The sequence below is a fragment of the Monodelphis domestica genome, chromosome 1 (genome assembly GCF_027887165.1).
Source record: "Monodelphis domestica isolate mMonDom1 chromosome 1, mMonDom1.pri, whole genome shotgun sequence".
Taxonomy (NCBI): domain Eukaryota; kingdom Metazoa; phylum Chordata; class Mammalia; order Didelphimorphia; family Didelphidae; genus Monodelphis; species Monodelphis domestica.
In genome coordinates this window covers 242,063,450-242,080,304 of record NC_077227.1, presented here as the reverse complement: position 1 = coordinate 242,080,304, position 16,855 = coordinate 242,063,450, and positions in this window count along the sequence as shown.

Here is a 16,855-nt window from a genome sequence, read left to right as displayed (position 1 = left end):
ATTCAGCCTTAGTTCCATTTATATAAAGTCTTGGTTGTATCCATGTTGTTTAGAACTCATGAATTTAATTTGCCAGTAATGATTAATTGATTAATCAATTATTTGGTTACTGTACAGTGGCTTGTTTTCTAATATATCCATGGAATGATCAGGGAACAGAAGCCATAATCCATCACTTTAAATTCCAAATGTATTCATTAAAAACATAGGGAAGAAAATAAATTGCATCCTTCAGAACATTTCCATTCTATTTCATGATATGTTTTCTTCATTGACATTTTATTTAAATGTTGTTATCCTTTGAGAATAAATATTATTTTTAGAGAAAATTAGAGATTTATTTTACTGAAGTTTTCTAATATGAAATTGGGAAAAATCAAGTATTACTTGATGGAGATAGAGTCAAGGCAGAAGTCAGACTTTGAGGATTATGCCAAATCAATTTATCTAATGGTGTTTTTTTATAGATATGAAAAGGAATTAAATTAATTTCACTGTGTTGAAATGTATGGATAAACAGTTCTTTGAAAAACAGTCATGAAAAACTGTTCTTGTTTGATTAGAAATACTCCCATCCATATCTCACTTCCATATTAAGCCATTGCTCCATCATTATTAAAAACATGTCACAATTTGATAATCATTTTTATCACTTCATTTCCAGTCCTATTTCTTCATCTACTCAAGTTCTTGCCAGGAAATATAGTTGACCAGACATCATGAGATCATGATACTCAATTGCTTGGATGCATTTGAGAAAAGTTTTCCCCAATGTAACATCATATGCAGTACTGGAAATGGAAAGTAGATACTCTGGGAACTCTAACTATATTACTGCTAAATTATTTGTTTCCTTGACTGGGGCCAGTGGGAAAGGGATAGAGAGCGATTGGCCTGTATTAAATTTTTGTTAGTATTGTGAACAAATGAAAACGAACATATTCTTTAGAGGATAATAATGCTTATTATCAACAACAATATTATATTACATTTTATAGATCCTAATACTATTCAATTGAGTAATATATAGAATAGAAGAAATTGGGGATTTGCCCCAGGATACCATATTTAGAGAGTTGAAAATACATGAAACTAATAGTATTTATAACATTTTGAGCTGTATAGAAATAATAGACCTTAGCACCATTTAATAAAAATAATTACTTAAATTAACAAATTTTCACTTAAATATTTTGATCTCCTCTACTTCTTCACTATTTTTCATTGAAAATTTGAGACTCTACATGGGTCCTCTACCCCAGACACATTGCTCTAATATACAGCACAAAGTTCAGAACAGTAACTATCACATTGAATGTCATCATAAGTATCCAAAAAGATTTCAGCAAGCTTGAGCAACTGATGGAATCTAATAAAATGAAATTCAATGGGGATAAATTTAAAATTTGTCCTTAAGGAAAACAATAAAATTTCACAAATGCAATTTAGATGGGACATGGATAGCCAGTACTTTTTATAAAAAGGATGTAGAAGTTTTAGCAGATTGCAAGATCAATATGAGTCAGTAGTGTGATTTTGGTGGCCAAAGTTTAATGTCATATTGGGTTTCATTGGAAAAGAGAAACATAGTTTCCAGAAATAGGGAGCTGATCATTCCACTGTGCTTTCTAGATCTTTACTAGACCTCATCTGGAGTAAAGTGTTCAGTCCTGGGCAAATAGTTTGAGCTGGAGAATATAATGGAGGGACAACAACATGGTGAAAGGCCTTGAGTTCATAAACATAGCTGGACTGGTTGAAAGAACTGAGTAAGTTTAGCCTTAAGAAAAGAAAACTTGGGGTAAATAAGATCATTGTTTGAATATCTGGAGGACTATCTATATGGAGGAGGGATCCAACCCCATTGGATCACAGAGGGCATAATCAGGAGGACAAAATGAAAAGATGTCTACTTAGATTTGATGTTAAATAAAAACAAACAAAAAATTCCTAGTTATTGGAGCTGTCCAAAAATATAATTATTTAAATTGAGAAATGATGGATACTTCATACTTAAAAGTTAGATGAGATATATGAGTATTCCTTTCATCATGTCTGTGTAGGTTTAGATATTTCTTGTGACTTGCACAGATCACAAATATTCCTAGATATGGCTTACTTATCTAAAGCATTTAACACATCTCGATACTCATGGCACTTTAAAATTACTTCTTAAAAAAGATATTTAAGTATTCTGTCCACAATTCATTGCTCACAATTAATTAAATACAAACTTTCCCCTAATTACATGATTTATTACAACCCTAATTTACATATGATTATCCACATCTCACATTTAAGAAAACTGAGATAAAATAGGTAGTCCACTTGGAGGTCACAGAAGCTGATGGCAGGGCAGATATTTTAATCCAGTATTCTTTCCATTAAACTTTGGTTTACCTAAATTAAAGTTAAAGGTTACAGACTGTCAATCAGATAGCAACCACTTTTAAACAATTGCCAAACACTATCTAACATAGATTTAAACCAGTTTCTTGAAGCTGAAATATCCCAAATAATTCCTATTGAACTTGATCCAGACTGAAGGCAATTTTCTCTTAGAGCAGGTTAGTTGAGCAGAATAAAATATCTCAGAATAATCAATGCCACCATGTCTTACCACAGGAATACATTCTTGTCCCATAATTTTATTCTAGAAAATAGCTATTTTCTCTTATCCTTCTTGTTTTCTTTGGAAATGAAAAAGACTCCTTTTTCTAGGTATCTTTCCCCCCTTTTTGAAATGGGGTAGGGAAGAGAACCCACAGTTGGAAGGTACCCAGAAAAATTATGATTCAACTTCTTCAGAATACTGGGAACTTTTCCCAACTTTTGGCAAAGTAAAGATATTCTTGTCAAATTGGGCCTTTGTCTATCTCCTTGAAGAAAAAAATGGTTCCAAAGTAAGTCAGAGGAGTTAACAATTCCTCTTTAGAGAACATGTTAAGCTTATGCAATTTAATTTGTGCAAGTGATAGGCCAAATTTATTTTTCATTAGTCATTAAAATGTCATTTAAAAAACTTTTAATAGATTACTGTCGCCAAAGAATTCAACCCCTCATTTCCACTCTTTTGGTAATGAGGCTCTCCATACTCATCCAGGAATGGTCATTATGAAAAAGGCAATCTGTCACCAGGGCCATCACTCAAGATCTTTCCCTGCTTGGTAGAACCCATCATTACTTTCACTTCTCTGACATAGACTCAGAACTTTTTCATAGCTCTGACACAGTGACTCATCTTGAGAGGACCTATTAATCAGATGTTATAATTTGTTATCCAACAAATAAACTTCAAGATCAAAAGGAAGAGTAATGGACATGTAGTAAAGAAATTCTTTATTCGCCTTCACATTCACATTCACAGATATGTAATTCACATATCTGCCATTGTTAATTGCTCCTTTGATGAAATCAGTACAAACAAGAACTAGACATCTCTTGGTTTAATGAATCAAAGACATTTTAACTAGGGTGGGGTTGGGGTTCTCATCTGGTTTGGAAGAAGTCAAGGACATTGGATGAACTAAAGTCATACCACACAGCAAATGTGTTGGGATTAGTTGAAGAAACATTCACATCACATCCAGTGCATTTTATATAGAATAGTAGACCACTGGCAAAACATAAGATATCTTAGTGGTAAGAAAGAAAAGACCAATCTAGTAAAATCCTTGAGACAGAATTATTTGGTAGGGACAAGATTTTCACTGGTATCCTCTCCTCAGCCCCTACCAGAAGGGAAACATTTGAACTTCAAAAGTCAGGAGTATTTGAACTATTTTTTCCTTAGTGCCTTAGCAATATATCTACAATAGGAGAAGATAACAACAATATCTGCATTAGAACTCAAGAAAAACTACGCACATTGAAGAAAGAGGAAATTGAGAATTAAAGAAGAGTCCCAGAACGAAAAAGCTATATGAGATCTAAAGAAAAACACCTTATGGATTGCAGTAAAAAATAGTTTCAGAAGTTGTTCTCTACTTTGCCACATGATCTCTATGTTTCAGTCTACTTTCCTCTGAACAAAATACATTTGAGAGTCTGTAATAGATATTCTAAAGGGAATATTTTATATTAATTGTTCTTGTTATACAACTTGAATATATTTAAATTAAGTCATTTTAGATAATTGATATTAACTGATAATCATTGTGGGAAGATAGATCTTGTGAGCTATAACATTAGAAATCCACCTCCAACCCATTCTAGAGGTCCTAATAATACCTCATCTACATGTTTGAGTAGGGATTAAGATAGAAGCTCTATGGCATATGCTGAAAACAAATAGCATCACAGATCCCAGGTCACTGTTACACTTCTTTTTTTTTTTAATTTATCAATTAAATTAATTAATTTAGAGTATTTTTCCATGGTTACATGATTCATGTTCTTTCTTTCCCCTCCTCCCATACCCCTCCTATAGCCAACAAGCAATCCCACTGTGTTCAAAATCTATTTCCATATTATTAATATTTGCAATAGAGTGATCATTTAAAGTCAACATCCCCAATCATATCCCCATCTACCCATGTGATCAATCATGTTTTTCTTCTGCGCTTCTACTCCCACAGTTCTTTCTCTGGGTCTGGATAGCATTCTTCCTCATAAGTTCCTCAGAATCACTGTTACACTTCTTGACAACTCACCTTTTTGTCTTTGCAAACTGCAAATTGAGAGAATTATTTCTATTGCTCTACCTCAGCAAAATTGTGGGAATGTGGTACATATACAATTTGTCTCATTTCCATGAATGCCTCTCCAAAAGTTAAAAAAATATATATATGTTTGAACTTATATGTTTGAACTTCTTTCATTTTCATGAAAAATTTATTTAATTCACACATACTTTAATAAATGTTACATAGCATAATACTTATAACAATAATGATAACATCTACTTTAATTTATTTAATGAAAAAAACAGTTTTCCAGAATTGTCTTTAACGCATAAATAACCAACCTATCAATTTTGTCAAGCAGCTGTGCGTATAGTTAGCCCTCTACATGAGTCTTCAGTGTAATCCTCCCTATAGACTGTTTTAAAAATACAGATTGTGAGATTTACTGATCTAGCACATGATTTTTATCCCCCTGTAATAAAACAGGTAACTTCATTTCCTAATTGAAGATTGAAAAGAGTTTGGGGAGCAAAATTCTGAAATCCTACTCAAGAAAAGCTCTAGGTAATTGGTCCTGGATATTGACACAAGCTTTCAATCATATACTGATTCTGGCATTGAGGTGGATTGCTTGATGAAAAGAAAAGTGCTGCAGGTGGTGGAGTGATACACAGAGTCTGTAGTGTTCTGACTCATGCAGTGTGAGGCAGAAACAGGGTTGCGTTAATTACATTCATTTCTGATATTAATGTGTCGGGCAAGAAAGCAACGGAGGAAAAAAATAGCAACAGGAAACTGACATTTATTTCTTTTCCTCAAGGTGGAAACACATTTACATGAATGTATCAGAGAAAGAAAGGCGCTACATGATGTCAGGAATGATACTGAGTTTGTTCCTATGGTGCTATAAAAAGGCCTGCAACCACATTTGTTGAGAGAAACCTGAATTAAGTGAAACTTTCATCCTTTTTCATGAATCTCTATGGAAAGGGAAGGGAATAACACTACAATAATATAATCTTAATGTTGTTTGTTATCTTTTTTTTTAAACAGAAATTAACAAAACACACCTATTCCACTCCTTGCTCTCTTGGAACTGATGTTATATTGTAACAAGACAGATAACATTAAACATTCTAGCACTTGTTAAGCTTTTACTGTGTGCCAGGCACTGTGCTTACTGCTGAGAATAAAAATATGAGCAAAAAGAAAGGCAGTTCCTCAAGAAAATCCATAAAAAGAGGCTGAAATGGTTGGAGGAGGGATTCCAGTGGGGCTGGGAGGGGAAGAGGAAAATGAAGAAGTTTGGAGGAGGATAACCTGGTGAGAAATGAAGAGATAACTAGCCCTAGTTCTTCTTAAATGGAGGATTTTTTCCTAAGTCAGAGAAAGTTAATATGATCAGTTTTTGTTGTTATTCTTTTTTTCCTTTTTTCACAGAAACAAACTCTTGTAAATCAACTAGCTTGTTATTCTTTTCTGTTCCAGACTATTTAAAAAATAAGGTTTGGCTTCAAATGATTCAGCCTTAAAAGAGGTCCTGGGGATATACAAGTACCTCACCCCCACCCAATACCTCCCAGTACAAGATCACTCTGACAGCACAGATATGGAATCTCACAAGAGGAGTCTCAAACTCTGGGGAACATGGATGAAAAAGCAATGCTACTGTATATAGAATAGTTATACCTATTATTCAGTTAGCATATATTAAACAAAATCATAATACATGCTAGGCATTGTTTTAGGCACCAGAGATATAAGTATAAAAAAGTAATATAATCCCTAATCATGAGGAGTTTATAAGAAGACAAGTATGTGTGAAAATATGTATAGCATATGTATACTGTTTAGCAAACACAAATATATCCAAAGTAGGCAGATAAAAAGTAATTTTAGAGGAGATTCCCTAACAGTTACGAGAATCAGGGAGATCTTCATGCAGCAGATGGTGCTTAAGCTTCATCTTAAATGAAGAGAAAAATTCTTTGAGGCAAAGATAAGGGGCTTGGGTAGAATAGATGCCAACATGAGGAATGGTCAATGGAAAGATATGCAGATGGGAGATAGCATGAATTGCATTGGGAACATCTGCATTAATAGGGTCATTTAATTCATAGAGTCTAACAAAGTCATCAGGAAATGGGTATAAAAAAAGCAGAGGTCTCAGAATAGAATTTTATTACTAGGGACAGATCATGGTCCATGGTCAAATCATGGAGATTGAAGAGGGGCCAGAGAAATAGGAGGAAGAACAAGAAAAGCACTTCCATGCAGTTCCAGAGAGGGGAGAGTACTTAGGAGGGAGTGGAAAAGATTTCACAGAGGTCAAGGAAAATAGATTTCAGATAAAGTGATCAGATTTAGCAATTAAATTATTATTTCTCCCTAGGCCGGAAGTTTATACCCTTACCTCTCACTCAGTAAGTCTACAAGTTTCAGTAAGACATTCAAAGGAATAAAAAAAAATATTAGACCTGAGATGAGAAAATTGGGATTTGACTTCTACATTCACATTGAACTTCCTATGTGAATGTGAACAAGTATTTTATGATCTCTAAAGTCTGTCTCAACTCAATCATTTTAGAATTCACAGAACTACAGAATTTTGGAAATAAAATGTGTCTTAGAATTCACCTATTGCCACTATTTGAAATGGAAATCAGTATGGAAAAAAAAATTAGGTTTAGATCAACATTTTACATACTATACCAAGATAAATTTAAAATGCATAAATGACCTAAAGATAGAGTGAAATCATAAATAAATTAGGTGAACATAGAATAGTTTACCTGTCAGACCTATAGGAAAGGAAGGAATTTAAGACTAAGCAAGGTATAGAGAACATTTTGAAATGTAAAATGAATAATTTTGATTATATTAAGTTAAAAAGGGTTTGTACAAACAACATCAATGTAGCTAAAATTAGAAGGGAAGCAACAAACTGGAAAAAAAATTATAGCAAAACTCTCTGATAGGAATCTAATTTCCCACATACATAAGGAACAAAGTCAAATATGTACAAGAAATCAAGCCATTCTCCAATTGATAAATGGTCAAAGGATATGAATAGGCAGTTTTCAGATGAAGAAATAAAAATTATCAAAAAGCACACAAAAATGTTCTAATTCCTTCATATTTAGAGAAATGTGAATCAAAACAACTCTGAAGTACAACCTCACACCTAGCAGATAGGTCAATATGAAAGTAAACGAAAATAATAAATGTTGGAGAGGATATGGCAAAAATTAGGATACTAATACACTGCTGGTGGAGTTGTGAATTGATCCCACCATTTTGGAAGGCAATTTTGAACTATGAGCAAAGGGCTTTAAAAGAACATATATCCTTTGATCCAACAACACCACTACTAGGTTTGTACCCCAAAGAGATAATAAGGAAAAATACTTGTACAAAAATATTCATACCCATGCTCTTTGTGATGGCAGAAAAATTGGAAAATGAGGGGGATTGGAGAATGTCTGAACAAATTGTGGTATATGATGGTGATGGAATACTATTGTGCTATAAGGAACAATAAACTGCTTGATTTCCATATGAGCTGGAAAGACATCCACCACCTTATGTGGAGTGAAATGAATAGAACCAGGAGAACATTGTACACAAAGATTGAAACATTGTGGGATGATCATATGTAAAAGGTGTATGTAATATGTAATATTGATAGAAATGCAATGATCTAGGACAATGCCAAGGGACTTATGAGAAGGAATGCTATACACACTGAGAAAAAAGAACTCTGGGAATAAAAACACAGAAGAAAACATTTTATTTTTCACTTGTTTATATGGGTATTGAATGTGGGGTTTTGGTTTTTAAAAGATTATTACAAAAATTATTAATATGGAAATATGTATTGAGTGATAATACATGTACAACCCAGGGGAATTGCATGATAGCTCCAGAAGGGGGGAGGGAAGAAGAGAGGGAAAATACATGAATCATGTAACCATGGAAAAATACTTAAACAAAAATTGAAAAATAAAATTATAATTAAAAAATTAAAACTAAGGGGTAACATCCTTTTTATTGCCACCTTAAAAAATAAGTCACCTATTGCAAAGCATACCAGTCTTTTTAATGGGAAAGCAATACTGATATTATTTATCACCATTTTACAAGTGAGGAAACAGATGATGTGATGACATACACTGAAAATTGCAAAGCAAAGATAGCTAATAGACCTTATGTAGATAATACCTAAGATAAATAAAGAAATAACATAAATGCACTTAGTTATCCTTAAAAAATCCATGTCACTTGCAGCAGAGAAATTACATTCATGGGCAGTGGAAGAAATGATGCCAATGTGATTGCTGAGCCAATGATAGTGGCATGTGGTAGAGTTGCCATAGAACAAAAGTGTCATATGAAGTCCTGATGTTTTTAAAGTATTATTCTTTCCTTCCTCCTAAGAATAGAGTACTGTGTCCCTTCAGATACTTTATATTATTCCTTACTAAAGTGGCTCTATTCCTAATGGCTTTCTTGACCACTTCCTCCCATTACTTCCTCCTTTTCCTTACTGATTTTACTATTTTCTTTCTTTTTTCTTTTCTTTTCTTTTCTTTTTAAAATCTTCCTCCTTTTTCACTTACTTAAGTTTAATCTTTTACTCCTTCTTTCCCTTCAATTAGTCCTATTCATTAATTTTCTAAAATGTCATATTGCAACACTTTCCAAAAAGAGTTTTTCTCACCCCCTCTTTTATTCCTCTCCCTTCCTGTTTGATCCTTATTCACAATCTCTGATGCATGACCCTGATAATTATCTAGTCTGTCTCTTTTCTCTATATTCCATATAACTTTCAGGTTCATTCAAATAGTATTTCATTCTCTGTATTCAGAATGCTATGGATATTTCTCTTGCATTCTTCCCTGCATAATGGAGTAAAACTTCTGTTGTGTCATAATATTCTAGGAGACCAATGTTCCATAATTTGTCTTTATTGCATCCAGTCTTTGAGACCAATGTGTTTTGCTTTCATAGTAAGCATGTTTTCCTTTAATATTATTATCTTTTTTATTTCTCTTCTTCTAGATTGTCCTTTACTTCTATTTACTTGCATTTCCAGTCTATTGCTCTCTCTTGATTCTTTGACGATTACCATTACAGAATCTGTTTTTTCTATTCTGCATTTTATTTTTGCTGTTCCTTTCATAAATACTGCTCTCATAATTCTCATTTAACTTTTAAACCACTCAAGATCAGAACATTAGAGTTCCATATTCTCTTCAAAAGTCTTCTGTTTCTTCAAACGTTGGATCATTTACCTTTTTTGCAGTATTTATACATAAATGTTGAATTCATTTGTTAGAATTAAGGGCCATATTTCTTTATGTTTTTCCTATTGAATTGTCTGCTTATCTTCAAGGTCTTTGAAATTTCTTTTTTTCCTGAGATTTTTTGTAATTTAAATTCCCTATTGTTTATTGTTTGACTCTTTAATTTATTCCCTTCTAGTTTCATTAAGGGGCTGAATCTCAAATCATCTCATCCTCCTCCCATGATGTCCCAGTTCACTAGTCTAGGTCTCTACCCCAAGTTATGTTTGGGTGGATAGAAATGTTCCCAAACAGATAGTTAGTACTTTTTTTCAGTCAGGATAATGTTGCACAATCTTCACACAATGCCCTCTCTGTGTTCTTATCCCACTCCCCCTCATCTTTGGTTCTCCGGCCCAGCACAGATGTTCAGACAGTTTTCATGATGGTGCTATGGGTTTGATTTTTGCCCACTGGTTGTCTGAGGCTTTGAAGAGGAAAGCTTGGATGTGGTGTTGAACCCTGACATTTGTCCTGTCCCTTACCCTCTGTTTCTGCCATCACAGAAATCTTTTGCAGAAGAGATGACTGTGTTTCCAGTGAGGAACTTCCATGGCCTGGGAGATGCCAAGATATGAGGTACACAGGCTCCCTCTCCTCCCATAGCTTGAACTCCAGATTCCTACTGCACTATGTATATATACACATTTTTCTCCATAATGGGAAGTAAGTTCCTTGAGGGCAGAACCTATTTCACTTTTATCTTTGTATTCTCAATGACTTGCCCAGTATTTGGCACATAGTAGATATTGGTTGACAAGCATTTGACAAATTCATTTTATTTTTTGGTTATGTTTTTTCAGGCAGTCAAAAATCCTCAAATTCTCTCTACTTGACTTGTTTTTTAATTAAGACACCATACATTTTCTTCTACTGTTGTTTTTCTTCTAGATTCTGTTTAATATTTCTTGCTGTCAAATGTAGCCATAAGACTTGGTTTCCCTATAAGATAAAATGTGTTTGCATTGTTTACTCCCAAGGTTTCTTTGAGGGAAAAACTAAAGCCTTATGGGAGGTGCAGTAGAAAAACAGGAAAATGAAGAGGAAAGAGGATCAGACTTAGTGCTAGTTCCTGGCTTGACTTTAAGCTCTGTTTGTCACTACTTATGTAATCTTAGGGATGTCATTTAGATTCCTGGGCTTTGATTCCTTCATGTATAAAATGAAATGAAGTGATCTGAACTACATGATCTCTAATGTCCCTTTGGCCTCAGATTTTATGGCTTTGTCAAGAGGAATATAAATACATTTTATTTTGTTATAATCTAATGATTATTGTCATAATCCAATTCTAATCAAGATCTAATATAAGTGTTATTGTTATAATTGAATGATGATTACAAGGGGCCAAATTGGGATGAAAGCAGAAATTATGGAAAAAGAAAGAGCAGATAATTGGGATTTTGCAAAGAAACACTACATAGAATTTAATTGGCAATATCAATAGGCATAGTGAGTATATTTAATAGCATATATAATATTCTGTACCCATAGCTTCTTATCCATTTATTGAGAAAAGAAAATAAGTTCTCTAATTCATATAGCTCATGTTTTTTTCAGCTATTCCTAAAATTATTGAGCATTCACTTTGTTTCCTAGGGTTTTTGTTATCACAAGAAAAGGCTACTATACTATGTTTTGGATTATTTCCATCTCCCTCTTTTTGGTATTTATCTGTAACTTTAATTTCAGTGATATGACATGGAAATTTAAGCAAAAAGTATATGCTTTTTCTTCATTAGCTTTTAAACTACAATCTGTTTTTTTTTTTCCTTAAAAGAGGACTCCTTTGTAGATTCTGTTCTTAAAAGAATATTCTACAAAATCATCACATAAATGGTTTTCTATGTAACCCACCTTATCATTTGATTACATAGAGATTCAGGAGACGCTCTTGAATAATCTTAAAAATATTAAGTATCTTTTTATATTCAAAGCAAGAGGCAGTATGTCATAAGGGAGAGAAAGTTGACTTTGTAGTTGGGAAGAAGACCTAAACTCAAATCTCTCATCTCCTCTTACATGTATTAGTTGGGCGACTGTAGCTGGGCTTTTTTTTTTGGCCTCCAGGTTGTATAGGTAACTCTTGAAGTCTCTAAATTATGTATGGATTACAAAACTGCCCTATTTGAGTACATTTTAACAGGGATTATGGGATGAAACCACAGGTCCATCTAGTGAGCACAGTAGTGGGTGGAAAGAAGGCACAGAAAATATACAAAGTATAGTTAACTAAACTACCAAGATTCCATATTTACTGTTAAACATTTTTCTAAGAGTATAATCCATGACTTTTCTTAATGTTTTGGTTGATTTCATTTACTTAGCACATCTACAAATTTCAGTATCAAAGGTAAACTTCTTCTGAGAGAGAGACAGAGATACAGAGAGAAAGAAAAAATAAATCAGAAACAGAGAAACAAAGACAAAGACAGATACAGAGAAGGAAGGAAAGGAGGAAATATTTATATAGCCAGAAACTATTCTAAGTGCTTTTTTACAAATATCCCATTTGATCCTGACAACAACCGTGGGAGGAATATGCCATTGTCATCTCTGTTTTATAGTTGATGAAAACTAAGCAAGTAGATTCAAATGACTTGGCTAATGTCACACAAATACTAAGAATCTGGTATCACGTTTTAATTGAGGTGTTCTTAACTCCAGAACCATTAGCTGCTTAAGAGAGATGGAGAAAGAAAAAGAATAAGAGTTGAGGTGCAGAGGGGAGAGGAGGAGAGGAGGGAAATAGAGCAAATTAATGTAATTAATGTACTTCTAGCCTTTCAAGTATATTTAAAGTATCTTACACAGCACTGGAGTAACTTATATGCTGCACTTAGCTTTTGGATTGAAATAAGCATATAACCAAATCCAAAGAATGAAGTGATACTTTGCCATATCTTTTGGAAATTTTTCATTTTATTTATCAAGAAATCCCAAAACTCAAAATATGACACTGCTCTCCTTTGCATTGGCAATGCACATTCTCTGGTGAGTACAGTTAATAGAATTCCTGTTTCTCTCATGTTTGAGGCATCATTCCAAGACTTCCACTCTTCATTATGAAAGCAAACTTAATTAGTGAAATGTGTGTGTGTGTGTGTGTGTGTGTGTGTGTGTGTGTATGTGTGTGTGTGTGTTTAATGTTGGGCTGAAGCCAGTGAATCTCTTCAAGAGCCAAACTTAGGAAAGAAACCCTCTTCTGTTGGGGCTTCCTGGCTATAAACAACTTAATGCTTAATTAAACAACTAAAGCTGAGAAAATAGAGTTTAGGGGCCCGGGCAAGGCGTTTGGTTACAGACATTCAGAAAGAAAAGAATTCAAGTTTCTCAGGAAATTATTCATAAAATTCTCAAGGCTCATTTAAAGATGGGGCAGAGAAAGGAAGTGGTGTTCAATTTATTGTATGGAAACATAAAAATGGCTTAGAGGCAAATAGGTCTCTGATGTATTATTTTGTGAGTGTAGAACCCAGTATAAGATAACTTTAGAGCTCAGTACAGCTGATAAGGCAGGGAGTGAGGCCAGCTAAAAGAGCCTGTGCCACATATTAGCTTCAGCTATTTCTGGTTATGGGGATGTGGGGAAATGGATGACAGCAGTGTAATATATGGAAATGAGGTCTAGTGCTGAAGGATGTAAATCCCAAGATACTTCCTAGATTGGCATTTAGAACTGACTTTGCAACCGGAAGTGTTATGTCCCAAAACTCATAATTGCTAATTACACACAACCTAAAGTCATATGCTGGAACTCCTAAACTCTTTAATTCACATCAACGCCTAATAATACATGAGAACAACACAGCAACGGGAAAGCCTGAATATATTCATCTTTATCCTGTAATTTCCCTCTTATTGCTTTCTGCCTTTAGTCTGAGATTTTGATCACTGTTTAAATTCAGTTGGCTATATAATGGGCAGTCCTCTAAGGTGCTATTGGTCATTTAGTCTGTTAGTCTGTAAGTTAACAAGGACTCTTAGCTGAATTGAACTCAAGCCTTCCTAAGTCCAGGCCTCATATTCTACTGTGCCACCAACTGTTCAGGAACCAAGTTAAATTATGAACCTAATTCCCTCTTTTCTCCAAAGATAGAAATAGTATTAGGGAGAGATGCTTAAATAAAAGTCAAAAACAAAATAATACTTTCTAAAGAAAAGAAGAAAATTGCAATGTCATGATTGCATTACTTGAAATAAACCTGGATTCTTAAAGGCCAATTTGTTTTATAGCACTTATATTTAAGCATTTCCATATGCATCATAATTATTTTAAAGAGAAAAATCAGTAACTAAAAATTAAGTCAATTAATATATGGCATACCTTAATATAGTGATTTCCTTTATCTCATAATAATTTTTAGCTAGCTTTTTCATCATTCCTGATGATTTAAAAAGAAAACCAATGAAATTAAAGCTTAAAAATTACCTTTAATTAGTAAAACTTCTTTATTATACTACTTGGCATTTCCATTATCCAGGTCCTGTAGAAATATTTTTAATATACATCTGTTTTCCCTCTTATAATTTATTTGCCTATTACCATAGGTGTATTGTATATAACAACATTCCTTTAAAAATAAGTATTATCTGTCATATATCAAAAAGGAGAGTTAACATCATATTATTGTCTTTATTCTCTCAGGAGAAAGAATTTTAAAATCAGTTATCACTTAAGGTAAATTTTCTGTATTTTATTGGATGTTTTGTCTTTCAACTCTGCTGCTTCTAAAGAGTTCTCTTTTTTATGAATCATTTTATTTCTTTCCACTTTTACTTAGTTTTTACTTCTTTTCTAGTCAACTCTCTCTCTCTATATATATATGATAGAAATAATCTAAAGTAATTTTTGACCTCTGTCTTCTTAGAAATATCTCTCTCAATATTTGCATTTGCTTAAACCAACTATTTATGAAATTAATAAATGGTTAAGCATTTTGGAAATTGGAGAAAAAAGAATTATAATCTTGGGAAATAATCTTGAGAAGCAACTTTAGAGAGCATCTACTCCAACCTCATCATTAACTAGGTATGGTCTAAAGAGGCAAAAATAAATTTCTTATGCTCAACATTGCAATATTGTCAAATATTCCAGAGATTATTTAATTTAATCCAAACCTAGACTAGAATCTCCTCTATAACATCAACAAGTGGACATTTAGCCTCCACTTGTAAATATTCTATCAGATGACACTCACTGCTTCATAGAGCAGCTAGTTCCAATTTTGAGCAAATTGAGCTCTTACTAAACTTTTGTTTCATATTGAGTTGAAATCAGCCCACAACCCATCACCCATATTTCTACCCTCCAAAACAAAACATGCCTCATAGCATGTGCCTTGTACTCAGATATCTTATAGCATCAATGAGACTAGAAAGGTACAGATATAAAAAATATTTGAAAATAGACAAAAAACCCTCAGAAATAATTCCAAAGGGGAGATCAAGTAGACAGAATAATCAAAGTTAACAAAAGATTTTTTAATGGCAACCTATGTGAATAGTGGGGTCATAAAAAAACTAGACTGCTAGAAAGATAAGTTATTCTGTCTCTCAATTCAGATCACAATGTATGTTTTGTCTGTAGCTTGATATATAAGACCCTGAAAGATGTCTAAGACTACCAGAATTAAAGTTGTTTTCCCAAGATCACACATCTCAGATCAGAGGCAGGATTCAAATATATGTATTCTCTACTGCGAGCCAAACTACATCATATGCACTGTACTTGGATGCCTTAATATAGAATCATACATTTAAACCTAGAAGGGACCTTGGATGGCATTAAGTTCAACTCTTCTACTTAGAAGTGAGGAAACCAAGGCCTAGAAAGCCTAACTGCATTGCTTGAGATCACACAAATAGTGATAGTTATTGGGAGAGCTATGAGTAGAATGTAGATAGTAATTTTTATAATTTTTTTCAGTGAAAGCATTCAACAGTATTAAGATAGGCAATTTGATTTGACCAGAATTTTTATTTTCATGTAGTCTAAGCGTAAATGTCTGTTACTAGAATAAATAGATTGAAAGGTATGATAAAATACACAGACTCTTCACTATAAAGGGAATTGCTACCTGTGTAAACATAACAATTAACTTTAAGCACCCAGACATAAATAGCCCCAAGTCCTACAATATACATTGTCTTTATGTGCACAAACAGGTTAGTCTGTTTCAAATGACATAATCAGAAGAAAACATTTAAAACAATCTACTCCTCATTGAAAGGCTAGTATAAAAAAGATTGAATTTGAAGTCAAAGATAACCAATGCTCCAATCTAGGAGTTAGGCTGAGAAAAGGAGAGAGTATAAAAGATGGTATCTTGAGGGGATGACAAGATTTGATAAAAATTATTTTTAGTGATAGGAATGATGGGTACTTCTGACGTCAGGAAAAAAACCATTACAAAACTTGAGATAAAAAAAATAAAAATTCTCAACTTTAATCAATTGTATATTAGTTTCAAGGTAGAAGAGTGGTAAGAACTAGGTAAAGGGGGTTAAGTGACTTGTCCAGGATCACATAGTAAGAAGTATCTGAGATGAGATTTAGATGAAGGATTTCCCAGCTTTAGGCTTGGCCCTCAATCTAGTAAGTCACCTAGTTACCCCCAACATAAGAAGATATTGGATATCACTGTTAGAAAATGACAGAGAGCCCAATCTGCTAGAAAACAAGTGCAATGATAGAATCAAGAGCACACATATAGTGGTTTACCTTGGTGAAAAGAGCCAACTCATTACAGACTTGATTATTAGAGGAAAACATCAAGGAATTTTTTAAATGAAAAGAAAATGAGAATAGGGAACTCAAGGCAAATGTGTATCTGAATGTTAACACTGGAAAATCCAAGATATTAAAAGAATAAAAAAGTCTCT